Source organism: Podarcis vaucheri (genome assembly GCF_965113315.1).
Source record: "Podarcis vaucheri genome assembly, chromosome: 1".
In the NCBI taxonomy this organism is placed as follows: domain Eukaryota; kingdom Metazoa; phylum Chordata; class Lepidosauria; order Squamata; family Lacertidae; genus Podarcis; species Podarcis vaucheri.
Genome location: NC_138759.1, coordinates 44,680,129 through 44,695,718, shown reverse-complemented (window position 1 = coordinate 44,695,718; position 15,590 = coordinate 44,680,129). Strand labels below are relative to the sequence as shown.

The window sequence follows — 15,590 nt, the reverse complement described above, 5'->3', positions numbered from 1 at the left end:
AGTTTGGACTTAGAGATACAGGATGTACTTTATGTTCCAGATGCCACACACAATCTTCTAAGTGTGATGCAGCTGAATGAACGGAACATTGACGTTTCCTTCAAGAACAAGAAATGCACCATCACAAAGAAAGACGATTATGTATTGCATGCTGAATGTGTTGATCGTTTGTTTGTTTTGTATTATGATGATGTTGTGCAGAATGAAACTTGTTGCATTGCAGGTTCTAACAAAAGTTTGCATACAGGATGTATTCATGATTTTCACAGGAAATTTGGTCATTTGCATTTTGAGGCAGTATCTAAGATGCCTACCTTGGTTGAAGGTATGACTATTAAACCCTGCAGGTACCACATGAAGTGCAAGGCATGCGCAGCAAACAAGGTGAAAATGGCTGCGAAAGGTAAGGTGTCTAGTAGGCAAGCTACAGAACCATACCAGATTGTTCATGCTGATTTAGTTGGTCCACTATCGCCCTCTTTGGGTGGCAATAGGTTCTTCATGGTTCTCATTGATGCATTTTCCAGGTATATTTACATGTACAATCTCAAGCAGAAATCAGAGGCTTTTCCAAGGTTCAAGGAATTCTGTGCTTGGTTGGAAAATGTGCATGGTAAGAAGATAAAAATTCTTTTCACAGATCGCGGGGGAGAATTCACTTCTCAGCAGTTTGAAGCTTTTCTGACTGAGAAAGGAATTCAACACGATTTGTCCAGTCCTCGCTCGCCATGGCAGAATGGACTTTGCGAAAGGGCAAATCAGACATTGCTTCAAGGGTTAAAAACCTTGCTGCATGATGCCAATCTTCCAGAGAGTTATTGGGCCAAAGCTCTCTCATGTTTTATTTACAGTTACAATCGCAGGTTATCTTCAGCGATTGGTTGTACCCCCTATGAGAAGATGTTTGGCAAGAAACCATACATCAAACACATGAAAATTTTTGGTTCTGACATGTGGATTCACTCGCCACAAAGCTCCAAATTAGGCAAACGTGGATTGCATGGTATCTTTCTAGGTTATCAGAAAGGTTCTTACAGAATAATGATGACTGACTCTAAGACAATTAGGCTCACAAGAAGTGTTGAGTACAATGCCAAGTGGGGGGAGAATGTGGGAATTTTTCAATGTTATCCTGATGACAGTGATGAGACTGAGGATAAGCAACAGCAACCCACACTCACTGATGAAGGTTCTGATTCTGAGTCTGAAACTGAATCGGATAATTCAGAGGATTTCAAGAGTGCGAAAGCCTCTATGCGACCCTCTGAAAGCTCTGATCAGGAATTGGAAGAACCATTGTTCACAATAGGTCACTTTTCTCCCAAGAAGGAAGAGGAGAGTGTTGAAGACCAAAGGCTAATTCGCAGGTCACAAAGAGCCACTAAAGGCAGACCTCCAAAAGGATTTGCTGATGAATTTGCTAAGACAGCAGTAGCAGCTGTTAAAAGCTCCAAGAAGGTATTTGAACCTTCAAGTTTCCAAGAAATCCAGGATTTGGATTCTAAGGAAGCTGAGCCATGGTTAAATGCTATGAAGGCTGAGCTTGATTCCTTAGAAAAGAACAAAACTTGGGAGCTAGTTCCAGTAGTTCCAGGAATGAAACTGCTTGGAAGCAAATGGGTCTTCAAAGCGAAGACTGATCAAAATGGCAAGATAGTCAGACACAAAGCCAGATTGGTAGCCAGAGGTTTTGCACAGGTACCAGGTGAAGACTATCACGAGACCTACTCACCCACTGTGAGATATGAGAGCATTAGGCTTATGCTCAAGCTAGCTGCAGAGGAGAATCTACACATTAGTCACCACGATGTGAATACAGCATTTTTGTACGGATCTCTAGGTGAATCACTATATATGCTTCCACCTGATGGCGTACAGGTAAAACAGGGATTTGTTTGTGCTCTAAAGAAATCCCTTTATGGTCTCAAACAAAGTGCACGGTGTTGGCACACAAAACTCACTGAAGCATTGTTTTCTCTAGGTTTTCAGCAAGGGAAAGCTGATCCATGTGTATTTGTCAAAGAGGAGGGGCAAAAGAAGCTGTATTGTTTGTTTTATGTTGATGATATTTTATTCTTTTGGAAAGATGTCACAATGTACAATAATGCCCTAGCTCAACTGAAAGAGCACTTTGACATGAAAGATCTTGGTGAGGTAAACAATTACCTATCTCTGGAAATAGAGAAAGATCAAAGTGGTAACATTCTAGTACACCAATCACGGAAAATTGCTGATGTGTTAAGCAAACTGAACCTGATGGATGCTAACCCTGTAGACACACCGATGACAACAGGTTATCAGGTAGAAGACACTGAAGAAGCATTTTCTGACACTACACTGTACAGAAGTGTGCTAGGCAAGCTAAACTTCGTTGCCAGATGTTCAAGACCTGACATTGCTGTTAGCTGTAATTTGCTAAGCAGACAAGTCAACAATCCTACTGTTAAGGATTGGAAAGCTCTGAAACGCATAGCACGCTATTTGAAAGGCACTATGCACTACAGACTGAGATTTAACAATCAGAAGTCTGGTGGTCTTGAAATTTTTGCAGATGCAAGTTTTGGAAGTGACACTACAGACAGGAAAAGTACGTCTGGAGTTTGTTACATGTACAATCAGGGTCTATTTGATTGGTCATGCAAGAAGCAAACAACAATTAGCTTAAGTACTTGTGAAGCTGAACTGAATGCACTGTCTTATTCACTTAAGGATTGTGAATGGTTGTTACAATTGTGCAAAGACATGAAAATTCCTGTCAAATGTCCAATCCAGGTTTACCAGGACAACAAAGCATGTTTGGCTTTGCTGAATTCGGAAGGTTGTAAGCAAAGCACGAAGCACTTGCAGTTGAAGGTGCAACATGCTAGGGAACATATTCAGAAGGGACTCGTAACGGTGTCCTATATGCCAGGTAATGAAATTCCTGCTGATGTATTGTCCAAGATTGTATCAAGGGATCAACACTGTACCTATGTACAGAAGTTGGGTTTGTACTGATATTGTACGAACACGCTGCCCAGTGATGTTCACAGAAAGGGGGAGGATGTTGGTTTCTGCTCTCTTCACTGTGCAGTGAAGTGCTTGTCACAAGACAATGTTTACATTCCACAGTCAGAGTACTGTTGGGTTTTCCCACGGGAATGGGAAGCTGGATGTGACGTACACTGGTTTCCTGTTTTTCACTGTCCTCTCGGTGTTCTTCATTCCGAGGAGAAGGACGGTTGCTTCTCTGCTCCAGCAGAGGCAAGATGCATGTTTGTAATTTCTCAACTCTGAACTGAAAATAAAGCAACTTTAAGCATGTGGCACGTACTGTTCATCATTCCGTTGTGCAAAGGACTCTGCAATCACAACACTCAGGTGGGGGCCATTGCCATTATAAGAGAAGAAGGGAGGGGTTTGTCATGAGTTCCAATGCCTCTTTTTCTAGAAAGTGGGAGTGTAACACTATCAAGAGCAAGCAGCCTCGCATCCATCCAATTTAAGGAACTGCCCACCAACAGTGCCTCTGTCTTATCTGGATTGAACTTCAGTTTACTGGCTCTCATCATTTCTTGATGGCAAGACAACAATCCAGCACATTCATTGCCACACCTGCAGATATAAAAGAGAAGCGGAGCTGTGTATCATCAGTGTATTTGGAGTGTATACAACATACTCCAAAACTCCAGATGACCCCACTCAGCAGTTTCATGTAGATGTTAAGCAGCATAGGGGATTAAATTGAACCCTGAGGAACTCCACATTGAAGGCTCCATGGGGCTGAAGAGCACTCTGGAAATGACCATCCAAGTAGGACTGGAACCAGAACACAGCGGTGCCACCCATCCTTACCATGAACAGCCACTTCAGAAGGATACCATGGTTGATGGTATCAAATACCGTTGAGAGGTCAATGTGAATTAATAGGGACACATTTCTCCTGTCTTTCTCTTGACAGAGGTCATCATACAGGGCAACCAAAGCAGTTTCTGTGCTGCAGCTGGCGCTAAGCCCTCATTGAAATGGATCCAGTTTTATTACAGTTTTAGGAGACATTTTTCAACCCAGTTTTTTGGTTGGGAAGCTGCATCAGACCCTCCAGAGAAATGCAAATTTTGTTTCATGGGAGAATTAGGAAGGTCTTCAAATGCAAACCAAACCAAATTTCTCCCCCATACATCCTCACCCTGCTCCCTGTTTTCTGATTCCAGTTCTTATATTCTCACTCAGCTGACAGTTGTGTACAAATAAAATGCTTTTGGAATTTACTCGGTAGTATGACACAAACATTGCTGAGGAGACCGCAATGTTACTGACCTTTGTGATGCTGACAATGAAACCAGCTGAGGTGCACAGCAGAAGTTTCATTTTACTAGAAATACTCTTCTTAGAGGCATTTACCTTTGTTTTTACTCGTGGCTCCTGAACTTTCTGAAGACAGGAAAGAGTATGACAAACTCACAAACATTTTTTCTTGATTCCTCTCCCTCCAACCTTATGTTTTGCACTTTACAAGGAATGCAAGTAGCTCATGTCCAATTTTTCATTACATTACCCAGCTTATCTAAATTAGAAAGATTTTACAAGGTTCAACCCTGTTTCTATTACTACACAAAGCTGATTGACTCCGAGCTACTAGTATTAGTGTGATACAGCTACTGCACATATTATAAACACACACACACACACACGTTCACAAATCTGTGCCCTTTGAAAGAGGGTGAAATTGGATCTTATTTATTAGTGGTGTTACAGGAACTATCCAATCGGTGCCAGTGACAGGGACACAGAAACACACACCCCTCTATGACTTCAGCACCTCTTGTTGAACTTCTTGTGAGAGGCTTCAAATACCCTGGAGGGGAAATGATGGACATGCAATGTTATAAAATGTTTCTGTTAAGTGCAGCAAGCTGAGAATGAATAGGCTTCCATGTTTGTGAAGAGGTATTTTCTGTATATATTTTCTGCATGTGGATGTTTATTTTAAAAGACTGGTAGTCTACCAGGGCAGATGCTAGAAACTATGATGAGTGAGAACAATTACCTGAGTACTGAAAATCAGAACACGATATTTGTTATTTTGTAACTATTGAGCAGCAACAATTAAGGTACCTTAAGGCATTTCATGAGGGCTAGAAACTTCTTGTCTCCTAGCAGCAAAGAGCCAAGCTGGGATCCCCAGGCTTCCTTGGCAACTTACAGATTTTGCTTCCCATGCTCTGCAGTGCAACAATCCCAGCCATACAGACTTTTCATGCTAACGTTTCAGCATGAACATGAAATTTAAGAATGTGAACCCTGAACGCCATTCTCACAATGCCCAGTGCTGCTAATTAGAAGCCTCAGGGCACAGACTCTTGAGACAGAGATGCATGCAATATGCATGTCCTGGTTTTTATATGCAGATGCAAATCTAGGTGTCTCTGCAAATTAAGGTCGTGAGTTGCTGGGGTCACCCTGGCAATGTGCTTTCCAACATGTCCAGAAGCACTGTAAACAACATTTTAATGAAATTTTTAAAGGGGATGAAGAGCTCAGGGCCCTGGGTCACCCCTTAACCCCTGTCTGGTGGGCTTAGCACTGAGACCGTTTCTGCTTTCCCCAAATTGTTCTGAAGGTGATTGGGGAGCAGTGTAGAGTCTTCTGCCTTCTGTCAACAAGTCCCAGCTACACTAGTGGCCAAAATTGTGGAAACCTTTTGGAGGAAGGATATTTCCGCAGTTTGATGGCTCATAACACCACTTTTTTTGGAGTAACACCATAAAATTATATATCAGTGGAAAGATAATTTAAAGAAGAATGTAATGGAATAACTTTTATGAAGGGGTATTTATTACAAAAGCAGTCATAAAGAAGAAACATGAAACACATAGAAAGAATGAGATATCAAACCTCGGAAATACGCTTTCTCCGAAAGGTTTCCACAATTTTGGCCACTAGCGTAGAGCCTGTGTGATTTCAGAAGCAGAGCAGGAAGCGATCGCAAAACCGTCTCACCTTAATACTGTCATCCTTTTTGCTCCCTCTTGCCAGGCAGCTGGCACTGTCCATCTCACTCTTTCCATCCTCACATCCTCTAGTCTTGCTGTGATTAGCGCTGAAATTGGCTGTTTAACCCTATGCTCTCCCTGGGAGCCAAACCGGCAAATCAGCACATGTCCATTTCAGCTCCCAGGGCATCATGGCAGGAGACCTTTAAAAGGTAGGTGCTCCCTCCCTCTTGTTTTGTGTTGAGAAATGTTGGCAGATCCCTGGCAAGTGTGAGCAGGAGGCTGGGGCAGTTTGTGTAATGCGGCTTTCAACTGGGCTGCCATGAAACAAAACATAAACAAGTTGATCCTATCAGCAAAGCCTGGATTCTGCCTGGGTTGGTATGCTAGCTATGAGCAGCTAGTATAAATATTGCAACAACCAGGCAGAGTTCTGTCCCATGGAAAACGTGGTGTGGAAGTCGCAACCCCTTCTGATTCACAGAGGGACCGGATCTGAATGCCCAGCCTCAATGGCTCATGATCATGAAGACAATCCCTTCCCCCAAGCACAATGGATGACAGTGCAAGAAAAATATTCACAATTCCTCCCAGCTGCGGGAAAGGACAGCTCAGCAATTGCCTTGTTGGATCAGATGGGCTTTCCCCCCAACAGCGGCCAGCCAGATGTTTCTGAGCCTTCACAACCAGGCCAAGAATAGGTTGGCTTCCTCTGTTGTTCATCCTCAGCAGCTGATCTTCAGATGTCTGCTCCTTCTGTACATGGGTTGCCTTTTTGATTCTGTTCTGTTTTTGCTGGGAGTAAAGCAGCGCTTGCAATAAGTTACCTGAACCAGTGTGGGGCGAAGGACAAAAAAGAAGTCTATCCCTCACTTCTGGCGGTTCCCTCACTGCGAGAAGCAAAGCTACAGGGAACCAGGCAGAGGGCCTTCTTGGTAGTGGCACCCGCCCTGTGGAACGCCCTCCCATCAGATGTCAAAGAGATAAACAACTACCAGACTTTTAGAAGACATATGAAGGCAGCCCTGTTCAGGGACATTTTTAATGTGTGATATTTTAATGTATTTTTAATCTTTGTTGGAAGCCACCCAGAGTGGCTGGGGAAACCCAGCCAGATGGGTGGGGTACAAATAATAAATTACTATTATTATTTCTAATTTTATGGAATCATAGACTTGCAGGGACCTCAAGGATCATCCAGCCCAATCCCCCTGCAAAGCTGGAATCTCAACTAAAGCATCCATGACAGATGGCCCTCCTTCTCTGTTTATAAACCTCCAAGGAAGGAGAGTTCACCACCTTCTGAGGGAGTCTGTTCCACTGTCTAACAGCTCTTACCATCAGAAAGTTCTTCCTGACATTTAGTCGGAATCTCCTTTCTTGTAACTTGAATCTATTGGTCCTACCCTCCGGAGCAGGAAAAAACAAGCTTGCTCCATCTTCCATGTGACAGCCCTTTAGATACTTGAATATGGATATCCTATCTCCTCTCAGTCTCAGGGCTAAACATGGCCAACTCCTTCAGCCCCTTATTTTTCTTTAGGTAGCTGCTTGTTGGTATTTGGGTCAATAAACTGAGCAAGACTCCTAATAGGTCAACCACCTGTTCTGGACAGGGTAGCACACCCTTCGAAGGAGCAGGTATGCAGTCCGGGACGGGAGTTCTCCTTGTTCCATCTCAGTCACCAGAGGCTCAAAAATGCTTTTTATTGCCTCTGGCTAGTATGCCAGCTGCGACCATTCCTGGACTGTGACGGCCTAACCACAGTGATCCTTGCCTTGGTTGATTACTGTAACACAGTTCGTGTGGGGCTGCCCTTGTTCCTGGTCCAGAAACTTCAGCTTCTGCAGAATGCAGTGGCTAGACTGCTCACAGAAACAGATTACAGTGGTACCTCGGGTTACAGATGCTTCAGGTTACAGATGCTTCAGGTTACAGACACTTCAGGTTACAGACTCCGCCAATCCAGAAATAGTACCTCAGGTTAAGAACTTTGCTTCAGGATGAGAACAGAAATCACACAACAGCAACAGGAAGCCCCATTAGCTAAAGTGGTAAGGTAAAGGCAAAGGTGCCCCTGCCCGTTCGGGCCAGTCTTGACAGACTCTAGGGTTGTGCGCTCATCTCACTCTATAGGCCGGGAGCCAGCGCTGTCTGGAGACACATCCGGGTCACGTGGCCAGCGTGACAAGCTGCATCTGGCGAGCCAGCGCAGCACACGGAACGCCGTTTACGCTAAAGTGATACTTCAGGTTAAAAATAGTTTCAGGTTAGGAACAGACCTCCAGAATGAATTAAGTTCTTAACCAGAGGTACCACTTTATTGGCAGCATGCCACCCTGCTGCTGAGAGAGCTGCACTGGTTGCTGATTTGCTCCCGGGCCAGGTTCAAGGAACTTGTGCTAATTCACAAAGCCCTAAAAAAAAATAAAAAAATGAGGGTCTGAAGTAGCCTAAGGACCACCTGGTTCTTTGTGTTCCCCTTCTATCACTCAGATCCTCTGGTGGGGACTTTCTCTTGGTCCCACCACCAGGGCTGGCCCACCTATGAGGCAAGAGGAGGCAAAGGAATGATCCACAGGGGCAGCTGATCCCGAGGTCGATCTTCATTAGCCCCTTGTTCCTGATGTAGATCTTCACTCACTCCTTCTTCCCTAGTGGGGAGGGGGGCGCCATTTTGTGGTTTGCTCAGGCCCTGGGACAGCCCTTCACATCATCCTCACAGGAACCTTTGGTAAAGTCACAAGAGAGGGGCATGGGCATGGCCGTAGCTAGGGGGTGATGAGGTGGGCCCCCGCCAGGGGCGCAGGCAGGGGGGGTGCAAAATTGGGTAAAAATATGTCTATAAATAAAAATACTGATTATTTCCTCATAAGAAAACGTTTTTAATAGAGGGTAAATTGAATGGGGAGGGGTTGGATGAGAGGCACAAAAAAGAGCTAATTTTTCTGTGGCTTGGGGGCGCAATCTGGACGGTTCTGCTGGGGGCTCAAGATCACCTAGCTATGGCTCTGGGCATAAGCATAGCCGGGGGGGGAGGGAGAAGCTGCCCCCCTTAATAAAGTAAATCAATAAAAATACTTAACTAACTGAGGTTTTTGCCCCCCCCATGAATCCAGGTTTTGCCCATGGAGAGGGGCTTCTTGGTGGTTGCTCCTAGATTGTGTCTAATAGTCTGGCCTCCTCTCTCTGCTTTCCTTTCACCAGCAAGCAAATACTTCTTTTGTTTAGACAGACCTTTAGCCACTAACCAGCTGAAGTTGCAGGGTCTTTTCATGGTGGGTGTTCTCTTGTTGCTCTTTTAAATAGTTTAAAGTCATTTTGAGGCAGCACTGCTTTTAATATGGTAACTTATCTAATTTTTTTAAACAAATATTTGTGACTGGTGATTTATTTTATTTTAGCAGTATCTGTTTTAATTCAGGTTGTGAGCTGCCTTGCGTTTTGCAATAACTCCAGAATTATTGCCAAATGCCCAGCCCTGTTACAATGTGGGAATGACACCCCCCACCACCACCACCACCAGGGAAGAAGCTGTGTTCCCTTGAAATTTATGTACACAGAGCAAGCCCACCCAACGACTTGAATAAGTTTAATTCCAGGAGAGTGTTCCCTAGGGACATGCCAGGGAATCCCAAATGCCATTTCCTATAGAAGGGGCTTAAATACAAAAAGGATTTTGACGACTAACTGCTCCCAAGTCCCTACTGTTTCCTCAGGAAATGAAGACTAATGGTATCACAAAGTCTGCTCCGTCCCTCACTTCCTCACCAGTGGAACATTTCTTCCTTTCTGCTTTGTTCAGAGCTGCATGAAACTGAAACATGACTCATGTTGCTGGTGCCCCGTCCAGTGCCACCCCTACCCCCCTTAGCCCTGAGGTTGTCCCACTCACTTCAGCCAACCACGATTGACGTTTCAGGACTCTGGTTGGGAAGAAGCCAATCAGATGTCTCCTTATTTGTGCCACCGCAACACCTTTCGCTTTGCAAAAAGATTGGGTCAAATAATTAGTGCACTGGTTGCATGCAGTGCTCTGAATCCGGGGTTTTTTTTGGGGGGGCAGGGGGAAGGTTACAGATGCTGTGACAAGAGCCATTGTCAAGCTGCGCTAGAGCTTCCACTTCCTAATCCTAGCTAAAACAATGAAGGTTCGAAGGTGGGCATAAAAAACAGCAGCACAGGGGACTGATTTGCAAAATAGGTCTGTGAAGTTAGTTTGCCTTTGCAGGATATAAGGTTGAGAAGAGAGAGCGCTTCCTTTGTAATTTGATGTGTGTGTGTTTTTTATTTCCTGTAAAAGGGCATAAAAAATTACAACAGTGTAGCAGATTTCAAGAATAATCGCACGCATTTCAAAGCAAGCTTCTAGGAACCTCAAGGGATTGGGGAAATAAGGACTTTTCTCCCTTCAGGATCCCTAGCTTCTCTTCCATCAGAATCTCTGCATCTTTGACAGAGCTGGCAGAAACTTTTAACAAGCAGAAAATGTGTCCTTTACTGTTGGCCTTCTGCCTGCAGCTATGGTTGGGTGAATTGGTCAGTTTCAGTTTCTCTCAGTTCCACATTCTTACGCTCCCTTCTTCACATTTCCACATCAGTTTGCGAAATTATTTTGAAGTCGTCATGAAAATTCATCAGCCTTTTAGTGCGAATCTCCTCTAATTGACACACATTTTTGTATGCAGTTTTGCCAGGTGTTGCTTTTTGCAAAGCAATTTCCCCATATGCAATACATTTTAAATGTGGTTTTCGCTAATACATACATGCATTTCTGTGCACATTTTACCCTTGTCTGCTCATCTTTGTTCATACTGGCTGAATAACTGCATTGCAGAATTCAGAGACATGCAATTTTTAAGGGGTGGCTGTGTTTTGGGTCCTGTATCGCTTTGGAAAGGGCAAATTATGAAGAGTCACCTTTAAATGCAAACTGAATCAAATTCCTCCTCCATCCCTACCTGCCACACACCTGTTAAAGGTTCAGATATACTGTCAGGGAATAAAATATAGCTACATTTTAGGATAGTTTCCTGTGCCTACAAGAGCTATATGGCTGCTTAATTTTCCCACGGTGTGGAAATGTGAGTTGCTAAATTTCTTCTTGTTGTGCAGCTGTTAAAAACACAGAAGGCTCTGCCAGAAACAAAAGTGGCACAGCTTGTGTTTGTATGCGACAGTCCTTAGGGTGGCTGTGAGGTTTTGACACAGAGACATTCTTTTATCACTTTTGTGATGGGCTCTGCCAGGTGGGATGCTGGAAGATCTTAATCAGACAGAGGTTCCCATAGCGGACTTGCACCACGATGCTCCTGTTAACCTTTCGTGCACCTGGATCCAGTTCCTGAAAGCTTTCCACTCTGCCTGCACGCTAGTGCGACGCTTCGTATCCCATCTGAGCCAAGTGAGGGACAGGCAGTCTGAACTGCTGCGATATACATCACAGTGGTTATAGACAGATACAACAATCTGTGTTATCAGCACCCCAGACACCAGGGAGAAGCTACAGAACATTATTGAAAGCGAGAACTTTATAGAAAAGAAAAGGAAGACATAAGGAAAATAGAGAAATATTTGGAGGTGCATAAAGGGAAACAGATACAATTAGAAAAGAGGGAACACCTAAACAATCCAATAAGAACGCAGGAGATCCAAAATGCAATTCAAAAAATGAAACAAGGTAAAACCCCAGGACTTGATGGTTTCACCACAAAATATTACAAAATGGGCAGTGAGGTAATGAATAATATTTTACAAGGAGGAAAGACACCGAACACATGGAAAGTGGCATACATAACGTTAATCCCTAAGCAAGATGTTGATCGTTTGAATGTCAAGAAATTTAGGCCAATATCATTGTTAAATAATGATTATGGAATGGCAGAGCCATGAGACCCTTCTCTGGGTTCCTCCTCCATGTGAAGTCCAGACCTTTTCTGTGGTGGCTCCCCATTTGTGCAATGCTCGCCCCAGGGAGGTTCATCTGGTATCTTCCTTATACAGTCAAACTTCTTCTTACATCTGCCTCTGCTCGTGTTCATTTCGCCCAACGTCTGGGGCAAACCCGGAAGTAACCAGCAGGTTTGCCGCCGTTCGCGCATATGCAGGAGCGGAAATCGCCGTTTGCACATGCACAGAAGTGGGCAATCGCTGCCCGCGCCTGCACATAACAGCACCTCTCCCAGTGACCCGTTTTGACTTCCGGACAGGCCTCCGGAACGGATTGTGGTTGTGAGTAGAGGTTCCACTGTATACAGTGGTACCTTGGTTTAAGAACAGCTTAGTTTATGAACAACTTGTATTAAGAACGCTGCAAACCCAGAAGTAGGTGTTTTGGTTTGTCAATTTTGCCTTGGAAGCAGAACATGTTTTGCTTCCTGTTGAGTGTTTCATTTGTAAATTGAGTCCCCCGCTGCTATGGGAAAACATGCCTTGGTTTAAGAATGCTTTGGTTTAACAACGGACTTCCAGAACGGATTAAGTTTGTAAACCAAGGTACCACTGTATATTTTTAGACGCCAGGCAGTGGCGTAGTGTGGGGGGCGGTGGCCCTGGGGACAGAATTCTGAGGGGGTGCAACCCAACGCCCCCAAAGCAGGCTCTCTGGCCGAGGCCACATGGCTATCAACCTCCAGAGCTGTTGGAGAGGTGAGCTATGTCCAAGCCAGGCCTTTGGGGCTGTGACGGTGGCGCCTCCTCATGGCTGGCTGCTGAGCCTCTTGGGCTTGCTGATCGGAAGGTCGGCGGTTCGAATCACAATGGGGTGATCTCCCGTTGCTCTGTCCCAGCTTCTGCAGCATGGCAGTTCGAAAGCACACCAGTGCAAGTGGATAAATAGGTACCGCTGCAGTGGGAAGGTAAACGGCGTTTCCATGTGCTCTGGCTTCTGTCACAGTGTTCCATTGCACCAGAAGCAGTTTAGTGATGCTGGTCACATGACCCGGAAAGCTGTCTGTGGACAAATGCCAGCTTCCTCAGCCTGAAGTGAGAGAGCGCCGCAGCCCCATACAGTGGTACCTCTGGTTGCGGACAGGATACGTTCAGGAGGCCCATTCACAACCTGAAAAGAATGGAACCCGTGTCTGCTCGTCATGATTGTCTTCGCATGCGCAGGTCATGATTCGCCGCTTCTGCGCATGCGTGTGATGTCATTTTGCACATCTGCGTGAGCAGCGAAACCCAGAAGTAACCCTTTCCGGTACTTCCAGGTCACCGCAGGATGCAACCTGAAAACGTGCAACCTGAAGCAAACGTAACATGAGGTATGACTGTAGTCGCCTCTGACTGGACTTAACTGTCCAGAGGTCCTTTACCATTGGCAGTGGCTCTCCAGGATTTCAGGAAGGGGTTTACTGAGACCTACCTGGAGAAGCTGGTAGGGACTGAACCTGGAATCTTTTGCAGGTGTCTTCCCCTGCCCCAGCTGCAGACGAACAGCAGCTTTCCGTCATACCATTTGGATAAAGTGAGAAGCCACCTTACTGTTGCCCCAGCCCTGAAAGACAGGTGAGGAGGAACATTGTAAGTTCTACCCTTTGAGTCAGGGGCATCTCACATTCTCCAAATGTCATGGGAAGCAGCTCGCAAACATAACACAAAAGAGGGCCTGTCTGCACATTTCTCCATCATTCTTGCGGAAGAGAGGAATCTACAATGTGACCGAGGCTTCTTGGCCTTCTTGGCAGGCACTGCAAACCAACCAAATCCAGAGGTGCTTTGGGGCTGCCCTGTGAACACTTACCTGGGAGCCCTTTGGAGAAAGCAGGACTTAGTTCCAAGCAAGCATGTGTAGGATAAGGCTGTGGAGCTCAAATGTTAAAGTGCAGACAGAATCAGCAAGATCCCTTGCTCATCCGCTCACGTGTGTAACTGGGACTCTTTCCATTCTTACTCAGCAATTTTCCGAGCCAATGTGGAGCATCTCTTGGCAAACCAGGGCAAACTGCACTCAGCTTGCCTCAGATGAAAGGTGGAGAGTGTCTTGCTTGGAGGACCACAGGAATGCACATTCCCAGGTAGCACAGAGCTGCTCCTGAAAGTGTAGGGGAATGAGTCACACCTACGATGCAGAGCGCTTTCCAGGATAGAACGGACGAAAGCCACTCTATACAAACCACAGAATGCCCAACCAAACAACTTTGACTATGTATTCATATTGACTCCAAACTTGGGACACAGCAGGGCAGGGCAGGGGCAGGGCTCAAGCCCAGGCAGTGCAGCTCCTCTTTTAAGGGACCAGAATTTGGACCACTAGAACCACCTAGTGGTTGAAGATCTGTCACTGCAGTTGCTGGTTAAGGTGTGGAAGCGAAGAAGGGAGTGTAGCAGCGGGAAAGGCCTTCTCTATGCAAGAGTTGCACCGTTATTTTACATGCATAATCGCGCACACACGTCCACATTTCCTCCTCCTTGTTTTTTAATGGTAGGAAGAAAGAAAGAAAGAAAGAAAGAAAGAAAGAAAGAAAGAAAGAAAGAAAGAAAGAAAGAAAGAAAGAAAGCCAACACCATCGGTTCACAGTAAGGATGCAATAACCATCAGTGCAGTTATCTGAAATTAACCCTATAAGTCAAAATAAGCCACCCAGAAGTCCAAACAAGTATCCACATGAGATTGATCCCATTTTTAAAGGTTTCCTCAGGTGGACAATGCACAAATTCTTACTGGTCACCTGGCACAGTCTTCCCTACCGTGGCGAGATATATTGCATTTCTATTTTAAATTGCAGGAACTATTTATAAATGTGCATGTGCAGGTTGCATGGAATTCTCAGAAGAATTACCGATGAAAGAAGAGTGGCAAATGAAATTAATGGACTATGCAGAATTAGACAGATTAACAGGAAGGATTCGAAACCTGAGGGACCAGAGATTCTTAGAGGACTGGAGTAAATATTTGAATTATCTGAAAAGCAATAGTAATAAACAGATTATGCTAGTAGGAGTGCAAGAAGTTTTGTAAGGAGGATTATGTGAAATATTGCAAGGAAGATTATGAAGAGAATATCAGTTAAGGATAATTAAAAGTAATAGAGAAATTAAGAAATGCAAATTAAGTGATAAAGAATGGAAAATCTTCAGAGGTAGTTGACAGAAGTCTAAAATATTGTATAAGACAAAAATGTATGTTAAAAGACTGTTGGAAATGATATGTTAAAAAATTAATTAAAATGTATTTTTTTAAAAAAAGGAAATCAATGTCCTTTGCATGTGATTTGTGTTCTCTTTTGAGGCAATAGCTTTGGGGGACACCCTACCCAAAATGCCATTTAACGTGCTTTAAAAAAATGTTAATGGCAGCAGGTGTAGGAGGGAAGAGAGGGGGAGTTTAGCCCTTTCTCTCCTCCTCCTGCAACCCTAATTAAAATCACCCCCCACTGCTGCTATTGCAAGCTTTACTTGCAGTGCAAACAGGAGTGTTGGGGATGTGATATTACAGTACTCCAGGGGAGAAAGTGTTAAACTCTCCATTGCTGCCCACCACAGTTCACCTCTTGCTCATCCCCTCTCCCCATGGCAGCTATATGCATTTTTAAAATGGCGTATATTAAATGCAAAAGAACATTTAATGTCACATCTAGTTGGACCTGGAGATTAGTTCTCTTGGAAACCCTGTC

General features: G+C 44.6%; 1 protein-coding gene across 1 annotated transcript in view; it reads left to right on the top strand.

Annotated features, from left to right (window-relative positions):
* The first annotated feature begins 532 nt into the window (after positions 1-532).
* Positions 533-15,590, top strand: part of RMDN3 (regulator of microtubule dynamics 3) — a 276,642-nt gene continuing 261,584 nt past the window's right edge. Inside the window, exon 1 of the mRNA XM_082240588.1 lies at positions 533-539. The gene's annotated coding sequence lies outside the window, so the exon portion shown is untranslated. The remainder of the gene's footprint in view (positions 540-15,590) is intronic.